General features: G+C 30.6%; 1 long non-coding RNA gene across 1 annotated transcript; it reads left to right on the forward strand.

The window, feature by feature from the left end:
* Positions 1 to 885: 885 nt before the first annotated feature.
* Positions 886 to 20,444, forward strand: LOC122269418 (uncharacterized). Its single transcript, XR_006225173.2, has 4 exons — positions 886 to 1,063; positions 18,666 to 18,772; positions 19,115 to 19,221; positions 20,324 to 20,444. It is a non-coding gene; the product is annotated as an uncharacterized lncRNA (long non-coding RNA).
* Positions 20,445 to 21,135: the final 691 nt, after the last annotated feature.

Raw genomic sequence — 21,135 nt, forward strand, 5'->3', positions numbered from 1 at the left:
ACCATGGGCACCGCCACAGCTCCAAACGAATGGTGAGGGGAGTTCTTTACAAGGACAGATTATGAGGCAGACAGGTCACAGACAGACATTAAATCCTCACGTTTATATTGAACGTCGTGAAAAAAGTTTTCATTTACTCTCCTTTCCTTAATTTTTTTTTAAATTAAAAATTCATTTTACTTAAAAATTGTAATAAACATTCAATTAAAAATTTAAATTTTTTTTTCTCTTTTTATTTTCCGCAGAAGTATTTATTTTTTTTCGAGCAGAAAAGTTCATGAACTTATTTTCAATGTTATTTGAATTATTAAAATTTTATTACTTCTAAAATGTACTTAAATTTTTATTTGACCAAAATGAAACAACCTTTTTAATTATTACTTTTAGGATTACGTACTTTATTCAAATTTTAATTAATTATTATCAGTAGATCGTGTACGAAAACATTATAAAAACATAATACAACACGGAAACGTGTCTTCCAAAGAAAATAAATTGGATCAATCTCGTTTAAAATTTCAGCGAAGAAATTGTTTTATGACTAAATCACTTCTAATCTCGCTTTATTATTTCGCGAAATAATCAATTTTTTTTTTTAAAGAACTTGATCTATTAAAAAAAAATTCTATTGTACCACCATCCTTGAAAAGAAGATCTTGTAATTGAGTACTATGCTAAAAACCGCTAATGAACTATTAAATCTTCGATATTTTTCATAAATTCGGTTAAACGCAGAATTACCGGCTTTATTCAAAAAAACCGAACTCGCCCATAAAAGAGACTGTAACAAATCTTTAGAAATGAAGCCGTAAGTAGTAAACGTCGGCTTCTTTCTTCTGCCGGCCATTTTCTCTTTTTTTCACTGAATAATGGCTTCATCACGATTGTTCCAGAGAACAAAGTGTCCCTAACAGTGTACGGTCACGATTTCGACTTTATCCCGATGTTTGCGTTAGCAGAAACTAGAAATCATCGCAAAACACATTAAAAGTGATATTTTTCCTCTTTTTTTTAGGCGGTCATTGGACGCATATATAGTTGTCCATCCTAAACTGAAAAAGCCGTAAGTAACTATTTTATTTTTTTAGTGCTTATTTTTGATATTTTTCTAAAAAAGGTAAAGATTTTGAGTTAGCTTTGGAAGTTTTGGGTTCTTCTTTTATAAAATGGTTTCATGGAGGCAAGCGTCTTAAATAATTATGCATTTTAACTTCAAAATAAGTAGTGCGAAGTATTTTTTTATTTTTCAAAAGAAAAGAATAATAGCAAAAAATGCTTACAGCACAATGAGAGAGTTCTGTATTAATTAAAATCATATATGAAATTATGAATGACTTTTACTATTGTTGCTATCTGTTAATCTTTAGAAATCACGGGTTTTAACCCTTCGACGCAGATCGGACACTGGTGACCCATTTTTTTCTGACTCTCTAATTACAAGCAAAAATATATTTTGATGTTCTTTAATTATAAAAATCACTCTATTAGTTTATAAAAAAAGCTGTTAGATTATCGAAAATATGTTTGTATTAAAAAACATTCGTATCGTTTGTATTAAAATGTATTAAAATTTCAATAAGGAATAACCGTTTCTCTTTGATCTAAATAACTGCTAATAAGTGCAAATTCAAAAAATTATTGTTTGGGAGTGAGCCGTATTTCTAAGAGTTTACATTTCACGCAGAAAAGGAAGCGAAAGTTTCATGCAGTATTTCATAACTATGAGTTATTAAAAAGGTTAAATATTACATTTTCTCTTATTTTCACCAAAATTACACAAAATAATGAAAAAGTATGAAAAATATGTTTGAAATATTCTGCGTCAAAGAGTTATTGTTGTATACATTGATAAAAACACGAGCTTTGTTCCATCTGCCGAAAGCAAATTGCGTATGTTTAAAATCTTCCTAAAGAAAATTTTAAAAAAAGAAAGGATTAAAAGAAAAAAGAAACAAACAAGCATAAAAAGTGATATTTTCTCCCGTTTCGGTGATCATTATACGCATATATATTCACAATTAAAAAAATTGTTCTGAACCATTTTATTTTTCTAATGAACGGTTTCTACTAATAAGACTGAACGATGTTTCGTACTAACTTTTTTTCTTTAAACTAACCTCAGTGGCTTTGAAAGATTAAAAATGTTTGCTAAATTTGCCCCACAGTACCATTTTAGCCATTTTTTCTTCTTCTTCTTCAAAGGAAAAAAAAAAACCTTCGGTGTCAAATTTATAATTGTTCTCAAGGTCTAAATTCTTAGTCACATATCAAACCTGTTTGGAATCTTCATTTTTAAAGACATTTGACTAAATTTATAACTGTATCATTAAGATGGAAAATGGGACTTACTATAGGAAGTCATCGGGACTTATTAGGTGGTGAGGGGACTTGTTTAGGTTGTCAAAAGACATGGCCTTACGAATGCGTTATTCTCATATAGTTTAACAGTAAATGAAAATCCCACATTACAATCACTACTGTTCTGCACTTTTCACATCCCTCTTCTATACGATAACCATCGTTTCGATTGCTTTTTAAACAGCGAACGAAAACAAGTTTCCCAAAGACATTGATTTGAAAGAAGGTGAAAGAAAAAAAATGACTTGACTTTTTAGCTTTTTGAATCTTATCATGCATAAGCATATAGCATTTTCTAAACTGTTATTCGCAGATGTTAAAAAGAGGAGTCAATATTTTTTGGATGCAGCCATATGGTTTAAGAACTTCACCATTCAGCGATGCTCATATCTGGCTGAAGCAATCTGACATAAGCTTCATCGGGAACAACCCCTCTCACACCTATTGTGCTAGGGCCTCATTCCTCCCTCTTGTTCGACAGGGGCATTTTGGATCACTTATCGAATACTTATCGAAATTTCAGTCTCTTATTTTTTTTCCTTCGCCTTTTTTGAGAAGTTGAACAGCCCAACGTTAAACATCTGTTATTGAAAGATGTGTAGTGGAGATTAATTGATGTCGGGCGGAGTATTTTTCATGTTTATTGATTTTACTGATCTGTTTTGATTGGTAATGAAATAAAGGTGGAGATTAGAAGAAATTGTAAATCAAACATTACCGATAAAAGTATGGGAAATTGATTTCTTCGATTTCTAGATTGATAAGTACACATTTGTTTTGCGTTTATGAATTCATATAATTTGGGTAAATTATCCCATCTATGTGATAAGTCTTGCAGTTTTGGGTCATTGATAAATGGTAAAAATAGTCTGGTTTTATTTTTAATTATTTTGTACTAGTGTGACATAACAGAAATGTATTACTTCGATTTTCTAGAAATGGAAGCTTTACACTTATGTTACGTTATATTTTCTAGAAATCAAAGATATACACTTGATAAATACATATTTGTTCTGCGTTTCTGAATTCTCATAATTTGTGTAATTTATCTCATTTATGTGTTAAGTTTTGCAGTTTTGGGTCATTGATAAATGGTAAAAATTATTTGGTTTTATTTTTAACTATTTTGCACACAACATAAGTGCATATCTTCAATTTTCTAGAAATCAAAAATATACACTTATGTTATGTTATGTTTTCTTTAAATCAAAGATATACACTTGATAAATACACATTTGTTTTGTGTTTTTGAATTCATGTAATTTGGGTAATTTATCCCATCTTTATTCTAAGTCATGTAGTTTTCAGTCATTGATAAATGTTAAAAAATCTGGTTTTATTTCTAACTATTTTGTATTTTTTTTGCATAACATAAGTGTATATTTTTAATAGCACAGGTAAAGGTATGGAAAATTGAATTTTTTCGAGTCCTAGACCACGTCATCGACTATTGCTAGTAAAAAAAAAAAAAAGAATTCAATCGCTAGTTACAAAAAAATTTGGTAGTAACAAAAATTACTAGTAACTTCTGATAATATAGATTTTCGATCGTTTCGCCGTCGTTTCTCACGCGATTTTTGAAATTCNTTATTTAGAAGCGACGGGTTAGTTTCAAAGGAGGACGGGTACATTGTTGGACAAGCCGTCCTCGGGGACGGGTAAAATTTCTGAGTTTTTTCGAGCCCTGAATTAGAGTTAACACATCTTTTCGCTCTCGATTAACGACGATTCCATCATAAATCTTCATTGTTTTCCGATCATTTTTCGATATTTATAAATCGGTTTTATCGGTGATTTCCACATGAATTTTCAAACTTCGGTATTTTTAATGTCATGATATTATGAACCCAAAATTCGAATTTAAGTAATCACTTTTTTATGGGCATATTATATCGTTAATCCACGTCGTTTTCTCGGCAGTTATTTTACCTATTTTTCATTTTTACAGCGCTTTTTATGGTCATACGAATTCCGATGTTTTTAATACAATCTTATTTTGGCACCCGAATTTCGAACTTGAGTAATCACTTTTTGACGCACTCAATTCGCGACTATTGTTACATATAGTTGTTTTACTTCAGTCCAGCGATTTTAAAATCTTTTTTAAAATCTTTTTTTATTTTAAATACGATATTTTAAATACCGAATTTGAACACCACGCATTTGAGCATATAAATTTTCATACAAGTATAAATGCTACATTCAAAGTGAATAGACTGTTATTATTAATACTAACCTGTCAATATTAATAATAATCAAATATGCCGGTTAAAGCGAATAATTTAAACAACTTTATCACATTAACCGGCTACTATTAATAATTGCCAAAGAAGTTTGGTCAATGTTCAATGTTATTGGGGATATTTCCGTATAGTGATCTGTCACGCTAAATACAATCACGAAGGTGCTAAATTTATTTTTAAAAAACATGTAAATGTTTACCGGGGGTTGACTAAAAAAAGCTGTTATTATTAAATTTGATCTGTTATTATAATAACCGAATTTATTAATTTAACCGTAGCACATATGCAAAGAGGCACACCCATGTCCCAATGCCATATAAACACCTTTTAATCACATTGACCCCACTTCATTGGTTATTATTAGAGCCCGGATTTTGATGACCTAAAAAATCTCAACTAATGCCCTTAAAAAGTGCAAAAAATGCCCTTAAAAAGTGTAAAAAATGCCCTTAAATGCTCTAAAAATGCGAAAATTGAGCTAAAAATGTTGTATGACATGGCTTAAATAAAATAAAAATTTTGAACAAAACAATGTTTTGCTCTTTAAAACTATTATGAGTCATTTAAAAAAATATAAAGCAATGCAATACTTTTCTACGTTCATTAAAGTTTGATGTTGTTGTTGTTGTTAATTTACGTCGCACTGGAGCTGCACAATGGGCTATTGGCGACGGTCTGGGAAACATCCCGGAGATAAAGTTTGAAAAATATGTTTTATATCCTAAAATAACAACAGCAAAAAAAAGGAAATTGTATCGACTCTAAAACATTTTCATTTTGTATAGAAACTTTAATGAATATAACAACTTCCATCTCATAATATTTATTGTTTAAATGGCTAANGGAGAAGCTTCCTTCAACGTCTACTGATGTTATTGGTGCGTACTTCAAAAAGACGGTCTTACTTACTGACAATTCTTCTTCAATTTGAAAAGATGTTGCTTCACCTGTTAATATCCTACAGATTTTCTTCATTGTTTGGAAGCCAGTGTTCTTCTCCAAAACTTTGTTCAATTCAGCTGCTACACTTTGTGTTATCTTTCCCCTTGCCTTTTGCAATATTTGACTCACTACGTCAATATAATTTATTGCATCGCAAAGTTCCAATTCTTGTTTCTCCAAGCCTGTAATTGTCGAGGACACAATATCAAAATTAGACTTGATAAATAATAAGTTTCCTTCGATTTTATCAGAGGCCAACACGTTTTGCTTCTGAATCAAGACAAATTATAAGACAAATCTTGCATTTCATGTAATAAAAATGCCCCCAAAAATAATAAAAATTGGAAAAAATTAACAAAAAACTTAAAAAATGCCTTAAAATGCAAAATACGCCCCAAAATTAAAAAAAAAAATTCCCTATAAATCAAAAAAAAAATGCCCTAAAGGACAAAAAATGTCCAAAAATGCAAAAAAATGCAAATGTCATCAAAATCCGGGCCTTAGTTATTATTAATAATAACCGCTTAAAGATAATAATTTGCGATATTTCTCACTTTGACCGAAAGAAGCGGTTATTATTAATTTTGCCTAGTTAGAATTATTAATAACCATATTTATTTCTTTAACCGTAACATAAATACTTAAAGTTTACCATTCAGTGATCGTCTTATTACAATAAGTCACACACTGTAATGATGTTAAATTGTCTGCATCACATCGGGTAGTGCAGTACAGCTTTAAAAAAATGCTCGTATGAACTCTGATTTTGTTAGTACTTTTTTTTAGCACTAGCAAATTTTGCAACTGATTTTTAAAAATTAAATCATACTCTGTTTTAGACTGAAAAATGCACATTTGTTTGATATTTTATTCATTTTCATTCATTAAGGTAATTTTTACCTCTCAGTATGCAAATCAAGTCTTTCTGCGTCATTAATAAGTAACAAAACTAATCTAAATGTATTTTTAATTAAGTAATTATGTATAAATTTAGCGTAAATAATCTACTTTCATGAAATATAAGGTATAGATAATCGTTGAAGACGAGTAACATTAGTTCGGTTTTTAAAATGATAAATTCTAATTCATTCTAATTCCACACACTTGAATTCAAACTGTTTGGGCTCTTTTCCTTAGTGAGTGTTAAGACTCTTCTATGTGGAAAAGCGAGGAAAAAAAACTATCTAGTTTTATTTTTATTAATTAGTTTTTAAAAGATTTTTTCCTTTGGATAAATTGATATAGGTAGTGAATAAATGAAATTAAGTGCAAGAAAAGAGAGGAAGCGAATCAATAAATTAGCGTTATTAATTTTATAATCTCTTATATACAGCTTTCTTTACAATTAATTTCTTAGATTTTGAAAACTTCTATTTTTATGGCTTAAACTATTATTTGAGATCTCTACTAAATTATATTCTTATAAATATTTCGCAACTTTTTTTTCCAAGAAAATTCTAAAAATATTAATTAAGAGTGGACTTTATAGAACATCCTTAAGTAAAAGATTGAATAAAAATTTCAAAAAAAAATTTAAAATTTTCCATTTGATTATTTTTAACTTGGAGCATAGTTTCATTCTATTCTTTGTCAGTGAAATAAATATACCCCGAATCTCCTCTTATAAACTTGCTTTATTTTTGAATAACTTTTAAGGTCGATTGAAATTTGACCAGATGCATGACGTTAAACACTATGAAATGTTTAAAATCCACTGTAACTCTGATATTCGTATTTTTAATTTATCAGTTCTGTTCAAGAAGTGCTTCAAAAATGTAATAAAAAACGAACACTTCCCTCTTTATATTCTGTTTCATTTGAAATATCATTACAAATCAAACACATTTACAACTGACACAAGGTTCTACTTCTAAAGGTTCAAAGGTAAATAAAATATTCATATTATTAAAGTTTTTCTTCATATTTTCTTACTTTATATATTTCTCCATAATACTTATTATTCTTAATCTACTTTATTTTGCGACTCCTAAGCGATATATTTCTCCCATATACAGTGCTTTGCTCATAAAACCCAACTATAAGTTGAATATTCACTTATTTCACTTATTCACTCATTTTCAAAGTATTCCTGTATATCATTCTACTTTATATATTTCTTCATAGTACTTATTATTCTTAATCTTCTTCATTTTAAGACTCAAAAACTGCATATCCCATCCATATACAACATTCCTAAAACTCACCTACAACTCGAAAACTCCCATTTTCAAAAATATTACTTCATATTATTCTACTTCACTTATTTCTGCATAATACTTATTATTCTTAATCTACTTCATTTTAAGAATACTAAGTAATGATATTCCACTCATACACAGTGCGCATTCAACCTACCTATAACTTGAATACTCATATTTTCAAAGTATTTTTTCATGTTTTTTTTCCTTCGTATGCTTATTCATGTTTATACCATATATTTATTCTTATTATTATTATAATTTATGTATTTCCTCTTATAATACTATTTCATTTTAAATGTAATAAGCTGCATAGTCTACCTATAAATGATCTAATGCTTACTCAAATGCAACTTTCTTAATTCGAATTATTCTCTGCATAACCTACCTATATATCGGTCTAATACTTACTCATATACAACTTTCATAAATCGAATTATTCCCTGCATAACCTAGCAATAAATCGGTCTAATACTTACTCATATGCAACTTTCATAAATCGAATTATTCCCTGCATAACCTACCTATATATCGATCTAATACTTACTCATATATAATTTTCATAAATCGAATTATTCCCTGCATAACCTACCTGTATATCGGTCTAATACTTACTCATATACAACTTTCATAAATCGAATTATTCCCTGCATAACCTGGCAATAAATCGATCTAATACTTACTCATATGCAACTTTCATAAATCGAATTATTCACTGCATAACTTACCAATATATCGATCTAATACTTACTCATATACAAATTTCATAATTCGAATTATTCTCTGCATAACCTACCTATATATCGGTCTAATACTTACTCATATACAACTTTCATGAATCGAATTATTCCCTGCATAACCTAGCAATAAATCGATCAAATACTTACTTATATGCAACTTTCATAAATCGGATTATTCCCTGCATAACCTACCTATACATCGATCTAATACTTACTCATATACAACTTTTATAAATCGAATTATTCCCTGCATAACCTACCAATAAGTAGATCTAATACTTACTCATATACAACTTTCATAAATCGAATTATTCCCTGCATTACCTACCTATATATCGATCTAATATTTACTCATATACAGCTCTCATAAATCGAATTATTCCCTGAATAACCTACCTACATATCGATCTAATACTTACTCATATACAACTTTCATAAATCGAATTATTCCCTGAATAACCTACCTGTATATCGGTCTAATACTTTCTCATATACAACTTTCATAAATCGAATTATTCCCTGCATAACCTACCTATATATCGATCGAATACTTTCTCACATACAAATATCATAATTCGAATTATTCCCATTTTCAAAGTTTTTTTTCCTTCTTTTGCCGAGGAAATACTTTAATAAAAAAATAAACTTTGCCTTTTTTATATTCTATTTCGTTTTAAGTATCATGAGCTGTATATTCACATAAAACGAACACTTCCCTTTTTAAAGTTCATGGCTTTTTCAAATTTGTTTCTTTTTCACTGTCTTTTTCCTTCTGAGGCAAGTTTTAATCCCTGCCAAGATATAATGAAATGAAAAAAAAAAAGCAAAATAAAGAGAAACTGACTCTATTCTTCGTGGGAAAACATAAGATTTTTTTTCTTTTTTTTAAAAAAGGAAAAAAGAAAGAAAGAAAAACCTCTGAAAAAGGTGAGTAGTCGTGTAGGTCCCGATGAAGTGTCCCGTCGCGCTATTCGGAATCCAAAGAATTTATGCGATGCTTGTTTTGATCACGTCACCATCCAGAATTGAACCCAGAAACGTGAAGGGCGAATTAGAAGAAGGCTTCTTTTAAATTAAAAGAAATAAATTACTTTTATTCTAAAGAATAACCGTTGACAGTTGGGTGTATTTAAGGGGTGAGTGATAACAAGTACTGTTGCTGGCACTCATTTCTTCTAATTTCGAAGAAAAATAGAAAGAAAGCAATAGCTTGCCTTTTTTCTTCTTCTTCTTTTCATCATCACTTATAATATTTTTTTTCTTCTTCTTTTCATCATCACTTATAATAGTATTTTTTTTCTTCTTCTTTTCATCATCACTTATAATATTTTTTTTCTTCTTCTTTTCATCATCACTTATAATATTTTTTTTCTTCTTCTTTTCATCATCACTTATAATATTTTTTTTCTTCACATTTTTGTTAGCGGGCTTTAATGTATTAGAGAGTAAAATCTTGCAATCGAAATAATTTTAACCACTTTCGCACATATACAAACTAAAATACCTAATTCTAAAAAAGGAAAAAAATAATGAAATAAAACAAAAAATTTCTTTTTTCAAAAAATTAAGTTAATTTTCAGTATTACAAAGATTTAAATTTATTGTCTTAATTTTGTACTCCATTGAAATAGTTTAGCGTGCTTGCTCGTTGATTTTTTTACTTCGGCTATTTAAAAGTCACTGTGCGTCGAATTTCAAAGTTGCGGATTAACACGAACTAAATTAATTAGCCATTAACAAAAATATTTTAGAGCATTGATTTAAATTTTTATCGATTTCAATGTAGATCACTGACATATTAGTACAAATCTGCAAATTGACAGATATTTCATTACCTTTTTTTTTGGAAGAAAAATAATAATTTCCGCAAGGTGCTTGTGTGACACAAAAAGGACATGCATTTTCATCTTTCAGTAGTTCATACAGTTATAATTCTGGGAACAATAACTGTATGAACTGTGTTTTCTTATGTTAGACAATAATATTTAAAAAAAATTGTCTTTGAAAAAAATTAAATTGTTCAGTCAATTCATGCTTGTGCATGAAATGTTCTAAGTTTTCGTTGCGGGTGTGACTTGTATGCTCAATAAAATAATGACATACAAATAATATTTACTACTCTGATTATTTTTAATTAGCACGTTAATGAATGATACAGTAATAACATCAAAAGGTAATAATATTATGTTTCTTTCCTCTCTTTCTGATTTCGTGGCTGTAATTGTTTTTCTCTACTGCAAATTTTCTCTCTCCTTGATTTGTCTTTTATTTGTAGATTGTGCATATTTAAGGGATTTTCTTTAATCTTTTTACAAATTGTTAATATTTATCATTGAAATAATTTCAAATTTTTAATCTTGAAATCGTTAATCATGTTAAATTTTGTTTTATTTTAAACTCCATGTTTTATGTTAACTTAGTATCGGAATAACAGTTTAAATTATTATTCTTTTCTTATTCCTTGTTTTCTTTTTATTTAGTTTGATTAAAAAGAGAAAAAAAATCTGTCCCCATTATCACATTTATTTTTTAAAATTAAAAAATAAAATAAAAAATGCCTTATAATAGTGAAATTTTATATGTGTATTAAAAATAAAATTGTTTTGTTTGCTTCAATTTCAATAGATTTCTTACCTTTTAAATTATTTTCTTACTTCATATATCATTTACGAAAAATGTTTTTTCAGTAGACGCAACAAATTATCAATACAAACTGAAATAATGAAGTGCCCACAATGTCAAGTGCTCAAATGTGATTTTTTTCATAAATTTACATCATAATTTGCTTATATTATATTTCTGTTCAATTTAAAAAGATGTTGCGTCAGTGACTTTAAATAAATGTCACGCCCATAACAACTATAAGACATTAACTTATTATTTTGTTCATGTAATTGTAATTCAATGTATCTTAATAAACTGTTTTTGAACACCAAGTATCAAAACTTACACTGTGGCCACGGTTTCTTAGTACTTAAATATTCAGAAATATTGAATTTCTTTTTAAAAAAATTCCTCCATTTAATTAGTTTTATAATGTTATAATCCAATCAAACTCATAACACTTACCAATTATTTTAAGGATAATGCATTAAAAATATCAATAAACATTAAGTAAATTATTTTCATTCTATAATTTATTTTCAACTGCACCAAATGCTCAACTCTATAGATACTTAAATCTTAGCACAGCAAAAGCAATTTGTCACGGAAATTAAAAGCTATTTTAAAATGATAATCATAATATAATGGTAATATAATAATAAAGATTAATACTAATGGTAATATAATAATAATGAATAATACTAATAGTAATATAATAATAATGAATAATACTAATAGTACTATAATAATGATAATGAACAATACTAATAGTAATATATCGAAAATGTAATGGCATGTCTTCGGGTCATCCTCAGGTATGTTTGTCAGACCATCACCAATACCCATTGTGCAGCTGCTATTAAAAGTTCAGAAAACAATCAAAATTAAATGAAAAAAATCGATGAAAATAATTAATGTTGTTTCCTTAAAAAAAAAAAGAATATTGAAAAGATTTTTGTTAATTTATAGTAAAATTGATGAAATTTTTTGTAAATGCAACAAATGGTTAAATAATTCACAATCTTTAATTCGAAATTACAACTAAAAAGACAACACATTATTGAGTCTCATTGCATATCCATTGCATTTTATTTCAACTGCTTTAAAAGGTTATTTAAAGAAATTAGTAAATTAAAATTATTATTTACATAAAACTGAAATTGATAGAATTAAATTTTTCTAGCATGGCCAATTTCTTGGGTTGTGCAAAATGTATGTATAAAGTACTACAGGTAAATTCCTTATTTTTTAAAAATACTTTTGCTAAAAAATGTGTTAATTCAAGCGTAAAAAAATTGTAAGAAAAATTTTCGCAGATTTGAATTTTGTAAAAAGGAAGAAATGCAGAATATAAGTTAATTTAATATTTATATCTTATTGTTAGTATTTTCTTTTGGTTTTTTGCCTTAGTAATTTTACAGTTCGTAACATTCTTTTATTTCAATAATTTAACTAAAAAAAAATATGGGACAGAAACTTCACCCAACACTCTTAGAAAATGTAAGTAATTCTTCAAGTTAAATTCAGGAATAGTGCTGCCATCTATTAGCAGCTGGCGTAACTTTTCCTTTCTCATCACTCAACCAGTGCATGCAATCTCGACAGGTAGGCAAGAGCTTCCCATTCTGGCATACAATCCAATAAACATGAAGAAAAAACCAGCATGTCGCCCAAAAAGTCATTTCTTCAATAATGTATCCATGTTGTCAGACTTCGGGGATAAATGAAAACTGGTGGGTGACAATTTCCTTCCTTTTCTCATCCTTTAGAATATTCTTTTGTCCAGCCACAAAAGCTCACCGTGTTGAAAAACAAGTCCCGTGACTTTTTTGTGACCCCCCTCTTTACTCTTTGATTTAGTATGATCGCTGGGGCACACTGGGGCGAGAGAATATCAGTCTTTTGTCAAATACCCGTCTGTGAGGTCTCTTCTTTTGCTAAAAAAAGGGACATTCTTTCTTTTGCAAGTGGCCATGTTCGAAAGATCCGGGTTTTGGTAGCCTTGGTGAGATATTGGTGAAATGTCTTGACGTGTCTTGTTGTGAAGCATGTGATTGAAAAGATGGGGAGGAGGGCAGAAATCACTAGAGGTGATTGCCCCGGCTTTTTCTTTCGATGATAGAACTCATTTGGAATTTCATTATTGTCCAGGCAAGCGTGATGGGTGTAAGATAGATTGGCTGTCAAAGAGAATGTGGATTCAGATGTTTACTTTTCACTTCTGTCAAAACTTGGATATTTTGGAACGTATGGGGTTGTAAGGGAATTAAAATAGATTTTTTTTTTTAAAAAAACTCAGTGTATAAAACATAAAAGCCAGCTTGGAAAAGTATGAAAATTCGTAATCACTTATGAACGATTCTTTTTATTTTTTGATGAAATGCGATATCACCTGAAGTTTTTTAAAAAAATATTAATTACTTTTTAATTATATGCACACAAAAAAAATCAATTCATACTCAGTTATATGAAATATCCTTTTTGTATTTCGATCCGATTCTCATGCGGGGACGAAAAAAAGACGGGGTGGCAAAATATGATTGCATGCAATATTCTTCTTTTATAAAGAGAAATGGTGAAAAAAAGAGAAAAGTAAAAAGGACATAGAAACCGAAAAAAAAAATATGCATAGAAAATAGACATAGAAAAAAAATAGTAGTTAGGTGAATTCTTCTTTTTTCTTTTCGTTCCTATCTTAGAAAGAAATGGAAGAGAATACATAATTAACTTATGACTTTTTTTCTTTTCTGCTTCTTGCTCAAAAAAAAAAAGAATATTGGACCATTTTATTTTCATTTCAAATGTTGTTTAATGGTTGAATGAACGAAATATTAAAATAACTGTTACATATACAATAACAAAATTAGTGAATTTAATTATGAAATTTAAATTAAAGATTTGTGTAAAAGGAACTTATAAAGATTTAACTTGAAAATCTGTGATAGATCAAGTGTAGTCTACTATAGTCTAATCTTAGTCTGATGGATGACAAGACTTATACTTTTGCAAATACTGATTTATACTCAAATTAGGCCCTGTCATACAAATTTCACCCATTGTACAGAAAATTTCATGACGAATTGTCTAGTTTTATCGATGTTGAGATTTATAGTTTTGCAAAGACGACATCATGAACACGTTAATCCTGGTTGCACGAATTTAATCCGTTTTACACCACATTATATGATAAATTATCTAATTTAATGCATGAAAAGACTTATATTTTCGAAAAAGAAAAAATTATGCACTAGATAATTATGGTTACTCTAGTTTTTAGCCATTGTACAGTACATTATATGATAAATTATCTGGTTTATTGATGTCTTTATCTTGTGCATTTTTGAAAAAGGCAAAATCATGCACAAAGTAATTCCAGTTGCACAAATTTAACCCTCCTTCACTGACATATATCGAATAGATAAAATCATGCGCAAGATAATTGCGGTTGCACTAGTTTTTAGCCCTTTTACGGTACACTATGTGATAAATTATCTAGTTTAATGGATATAATTATCTTGTGCATTTTTGAAAAAGGCAAAATCATGCACAAATTAATCCCAGTTGCACAAACTTAACCCTCCTTTTCTGACAATATATACAAATAGATAGTGAGACATATATTTGTACAAAGAATAAATAAAGCACGCATTAGTCTCAGTTGTACTTTACAGCCCATTTTATGACATATTTTCAAGTTTAATAAGTCTTATCAAAACTATTAGAAAAATCAAAATCTTGCAGAACTTAATCTCGGTTGCAGCAAAGTTGCCCCATTTTACAATACATTTTTATTGCCACTATTTTATTTGCCTTATAAAAATCTATTCTTTAGTTTATGCCTGCTATTTTATATAATTAAAAACAAAGCTTTTCTTTCTTTTCAACCTGCTTCATCTCATCAAAAATTAAGATTAAATAAAGGAAGATTCACCACGTGCAAAATTCCTCACCATACTCATAAAAGCGATTGACAGGCTTCTCATTCCCCCATAACATCCATAAGACATCCTGCTGAGCTCCACAAGACATCCAGAAGGAACACGGGCAATTGCCAGGCAACTAATAGCTCCTTTTTCCAAATTAGTGTAGACACGGTGGCATGAAATTAAGAGCTTATACTATTTTTATTATCTTCACAGTTAATGTTAGAAAATACACGAGGTACCCTGGTGTTCCAGGTATGCAATTCGAACTTCTTTTTCTTCTTCTACCTGGAACAGGTGTCGAATCTCTTAAATAAAAACCCGTCGTTGCTTCTCTCAAAAAAAAAGAATTAGAATCCTCGTTGAGGGTGTTCTGATGCATTCTTAGCACGTGCGTGAATTGAAGAAGAAGAGGGGGGTCTTTCGAATGATGGAGCCATTCTATTACTCTGGAAAACTGGACAAATTTACGACGAATAATTGTGGGATATCCTACTGTTTCTTTCTTGATCGTTCACCGTAGTTAAAATTCGTTTCTTTTCTCTCCTTCAACTCGTATAGTAATTTCAGTTTTTTATGTATAAATTTATTTAGTTATTTCATTTATTATTTTATTTTTACTAAATCATTCTTTGTACGCGTAAGTGCCATATCAGGCGATTCTTCTCTTTTGGCTCCTCTACCGACCGATTTCAATTGTCAAAGGGGTGGAAAAATACTAAATATGCTTTTAATGAAATAAGTTGACTATTTTTAACCATAATTTTTGCGTTTTCTTGGAACTACTCATTTCGACATAATATATATGGGAAAAGGCAATGAGCATAACTTAATTAACAAATATTTATTAACATATAGCACATAATACAGGACGCTTAACATATAAGAAAAGGCTGTCTGCTTCGTCAGCTTCCAATCACATTCGCTGCGCGCGAAGAATCAGAAGAATGACAATCTAACCACTGTTTAGTTAAAGGGTTAGGATGTGCGCAATGGGATGCGTGATGAGGTGCGCAATGATGTGCGCGCGCATAAAGTGTGGAATACACTTCCTACATATATAATTAAGTAGCTAGCTAAAAAACAAGGTTTCGTAAATGTTAATTCTTGAATTGTTTTTTAATTGCAACTTCAGATTATTTTTAGTCGTGCTTTTTCTTAACATGGTATATTATCTTAAAATTGAATATATTTATTACATATTCCTATAATAACTTTTAACTTTCTTTTATTAATTAACCGATAATGTTCTTGAACGAAGAAAGAGCTGCACAACGGGCTATTGTCGATGGTCTGGGAAACAGAACTGCCGAAAGATCCGAAGACACGCCAATACGATTTTGATTCTCTGCAGCGGGGATGGCACTCATTTGGTAGCCCGACGGCCTAACGCGAAGTAGAGCTCTTCAGGTTAGAACAGTTTAACAGCGCACCCTCGATCCCTATTTAGGGTGATCAAAGTAGTTCACCACCCGCTTACAGACAGCAGCCAGTGATGCTTGACTTAGGTGCTCTATTGAGAACCGTGTCTATACGATCAGTCCACTGCGGGACTTAACGCAGAAAACGAAACAGGTGTTTGATGCTGTATTTCATAACCATAATTTATTAAAATGCGAAATCTATGCTTATTTTATTTTAAATTAATACAAAATTATGAATTATGAACAACGTGCTTACTAAAAATTCTGCTCTAAAGAGCTTAACACATAACCTTGGTCAACCTTTGAAGCATCTTTTTATTTTCATGCATTTTATGTCCCGTAGTGGATCGTAAAGACACGGTTCCCAGTTGGAACTCCGAAGACAAGCATTACTGTCTGCGGTCAGTACGAGGGTGGGTGACCACTCTGATCAGCCTGCGTAAGGACGAGTGCGTGTGGTATCGTTCCTCGCTAAACTGTTCTCCGGTAAAGTGATCTACTTGGTAGAACACTTTACCGGAGTTACCAAGGTAGGGAAGCCATCCCTTCTGCAGAGGATCAAAATTGTGATGGCAGGTCTCCGGATCATCCTCAGAGATGCTTCCCAGACCGTCGCCAATAGCCAATTGTGCAACTATAATGCGGAGTAAACAAAGTACCTACCTACCTATTGAGAGTTCGAGGGTTCGTCCGCCGGCCGAAGACTCCCCGTGTAGTAAAGTGACTGATGCACGTTAAACCTGCGAGTCGCAAAAGTCCTTCATGTTCCCATAACAAATCAATACCTCTGGGGGTACTAGATTGGAGATCGATCGTTCTCTGATTCAGGTCAAAATTACGATTTGTGGATGTATGAATGGGTCTGTCCTATAAACGGGTGTGGCGTATGGTGTGTCAGAAGTTGAATTCTTGGCCATAGATGGCACCACTGAAAAACAATAAACGCGCACTCTGCCTTAAATTTGCTCGGTTTCACCAAGCTGGCTTGCCCGTGTGGCAGTATTAAGGAGATCTTAATCTCTAGTGCATTGTTCCTTTTCTTTTCTTTTTTTCTTCTAATTTTTTGATTACATTAATATCCAACAAAATTAAAGGTCTATGAAAAAGATTAAAACAGAACTGTCTAGCTGTTATCTGAACAGACTACAACCACAAATTCATATGGTCATTACTTTTGAAATTAATTACGAAAATATTTCAAATAGGTTTTAGACCAAATTTTTTTTAGAATTTTTCAAGCATTTAAATTTTTATGCGTCAAAGTTACTCTCAACGGCATTAGGAATTTTTGGAAATTTTAAGTTCAGAGGAAAATTTAGAAAGTTAAAAATTTCGATCAAAAACATGTTTCATATAAACTTCGAAGAATCTGTGTTTCTAAATTTGTCAGTCTATCACGAGACACAAATGCGAGTTTAGTCTCTGTCTAACTAAAGTCTTAGAAAGATTTCTTAAAAATATACCGTTTCATAATTAAGAACACTTTAAGACGTTTGATATTGAGAAATTTTAAGACTTCTAATTTTTTTAAAATTTAATATAGTTGTTACAGATGTTTTTAACATGTGTTAATAATTTTGATGAATTCAAAAAGGAGTTGATAATGCGGAATTTTTTAATTTTCATAAAATATTTTATTAAACCAATATTATGTAACGTTTTGTATTGCAATCAGATCAAAAACTTTCAAAATTTACAAAAGACTATACATCAGGGAATTTTTCTATTTTTGTTGAATTTTCTGGCATATTTATTGACATTGGATATTTGCAAGTCTAGATGAAGCAATTATATCCAACAATGGGATTTAAATCTAATTTAATTGGATAACTATATGCAGCGTCATTCGTATCTTTCGAACCTGATTGATTGGCTTCTGAATCAACAAATGCCACAATTTGTTTAAGATGACGTCACTGGTATAGTTTGTCTACGGTAAGAACTCCCCCCGCCACAAAGGCTGAGGCCGTCTGCTGCCATGGAAACAAGAATAGCGCATTTCAGGGAGGGTAGCTTCTCTTCTCTCTAGGGCTAACACAATAGATCGAAGAAAAAGATTCAGTTTTTTCACCGACTCCACACCACGACTTGAAATGGTTATACCTCGTTATCATAGTTACTGCCATGGGTTCAGACGAATGGCAAGGAGAGTTCTTACTGTAGACAAACTATAGGTATCCACTTGGAGTTTAAATATTGAGAATATTATATATTACAGTTTTTGTTCTTGTAGGTATCTAAGAGAAGTTGAATCTTCAAGTGTGTTCTACAAGGAAACTTCAAGTCATTCCTATCTACAGCCTTTAAAGACTACGCTATTCTTGGAGCAGAATCTTAAATGTGAGTTTACAGGGTAGTTTACAGCTCTCCGAAGATGCGCTATGACGTCACCTGTTATCATAGGCTACACAATAAGTTACTTTATGCTTTGAAATGGACAAACTTTTTAAATTTACTAGATATTTAGGACTTTTTGTTGCTTTTCAGTTTAATTTGTTTACAATGAGTCAAATTATCATTTCACTTTTATACTTACTAGCAATTTATATAACTTTTTAAATTAGAGATTTTTGGTTGGACAGTGATGAAACACAAGAGGCGTAACAATTTTATGTAAATTAACATTTTTTAAATTCTTAAACTTTAATTTATTAATTCGATTTCCTACTTTTTTATTTTAAGCTTTTTCGCCAAATGGATGTCAAGCGCGAACGAATATCAGCATGGCCAACTCTTGAAGCGACGTTGCACAAACTTTTTGCTTGCTTTCTGAAATAGTGTGAAATGAGGTAAATGAAACTTATTGTTTGTTAATAAGAATATTGTTTGTTATTAAATATTAATAAAAATCATGTCTAAAAATTGTAACAAATATACGTCTTTGTTTGCTTTTAAAGAAACTGATGAACGAATGATGAATTCCTTCTTGCAAGCGATTTTCTTCTACAGCTCTACAAAAGTAAAAAAATAAGTAGCATAAGACGTGTTATTTTTAGTGGTCCAATCAAATCCAATGTTTCGCTTCATAGTTTCTTTTTCCAAAAGTGAATGTTTTCCTTATTTATCGAAATAGGTCACAAAGTCTAGGATTCCAGTAAAACTGTAATCCTTTTTTTAATTATGACACGTATCGTAAGATAGCACGGATTAAATTTCTGCTAGACGAGTTTTACTTTTAAAAGCTTTTTATATTGGGTTGAAAGCATATTTATGTAATGACTAAATAAAACTGAACTATATGAAGTTGCGGATAAATACTTAAATCCCATATCGCAATGGTCTTAACTTGCAACAGAGTATAGAAGACCGGTCCTAAAGCCAGCGACAGCTTCCGATGTGAACACTCGGTGAAATTTGTTTTGAAAGTGTTGACCTCTTGACCTTACTTTCGTTTAACTTTTATTTATCCTTACTACTCGGAAAAAACCTAAGCAAAGGATTGTTTGATAGCGATCGTGTATAGTTTGTCAAAAATAAGAACTCCTCCAGACTTTCGTTTGAACCTGTGGCGGTGACTATGGTATCGAGGTATGACTATTTCAAGTCGGGGTGCGGGGTCACTGTTTTATACCGACCCATACACCACAACATCTTTGTCCATATTGTGATTAACTTACTTGGTAATGAAGAATCTTGCCTGCAGGGCACTATGATGCACATGTAGCAATATCTAATTTCTTGGGAAACCATAAGGAAATTGTACAAAATTATGGTATTAAAACAGTTATCATTTTGTCCTTCAAGTTTGAAATTTTCTTTCATTGAGATTAAAAAAGCTTCACTGTTTATGAATAACGCAGTTTTGAATTTAATTTCAACGGAAAATAACTTTAATGCTCTAAATATATTACATTTGGAATGTCAATTGAATTGTACATTTTTATATTGAAGGATGATGTTGCTGGAATTAATTCACCGGAACTAGTTTTCACCCACAACAGGTAAGTGTGAATTGGAAGTCTCAAAACACCGTGACGAGTGTGAGGCGTAAAATTAAATGGTCAAAAATTAAAGTGGTAGACTGCCTTTCTGCTTTCTCTTTATTGCCCTTCACACTCGTTTCAGAACTTTTCGATTCAGACTTGCAAGGTTCTGTTGTGGAATAATGTTCTCGTACTACAATAGAAAACTTCCGTTAAATTATTGTGTATACAAACTTTCTACCAGAGTTGGCCGTTGATTACAGTAATCGATTACAACTGTAATTGTTTACAGATAATTACAGCTATGTAATCAATTACTTGTAATCACGATTACAAGTAATCAATTACTTGTAATCGTATGTATTTGTATAAAAATANAATTAATTCACCGGAACTAGTTTTCACCCACAACATGGAAGTGTGAATTGGAAGTCTCAAAACACCGTGACGAGTATGAGGCGCAAAATTAAATGGTCAAAAATTAAAGTGGTAGACTGCCTTTCTGCTTTCTCTTTATTGCCCTTCACACTCGTTTCAGAACTTTTCGATTCAGACTTGCAAGGTTCTGTTGTGGAATAATGTTCTCGTACTACAATAGAAAGCTTCCGTTAAATTATTGTGTATACAAACTTTCAACCGATAGAGATTTCTATAAATCATTCCTTTTGGTTCTTGTTCTTTTGGCCTTTAACAATAAAGCTACCACGGTTGATCACACTATTCGAAACTTAAGAGTAAATTAGAAGTTAGAACAGGCCTTATTCTTGGTTCGGAATATTA

Source organism: Parasteatoda tepidariorum, chromosome 4 (genome assembly GCF_043381705.1).
Source record: "Parasteatoda tepidariorum isolate YZ-2023 chromosome 4, CAS_Ptep_4.0, whole genome shotgun sequence".
In the NCBI taxonomy this organism is placed as follows: Eukaryota; Metazoa; Arthropoda; class Arachnida; order Araneae; family Theridiidae; genus Parasteatoda; species Parasteatoda tepidariorum.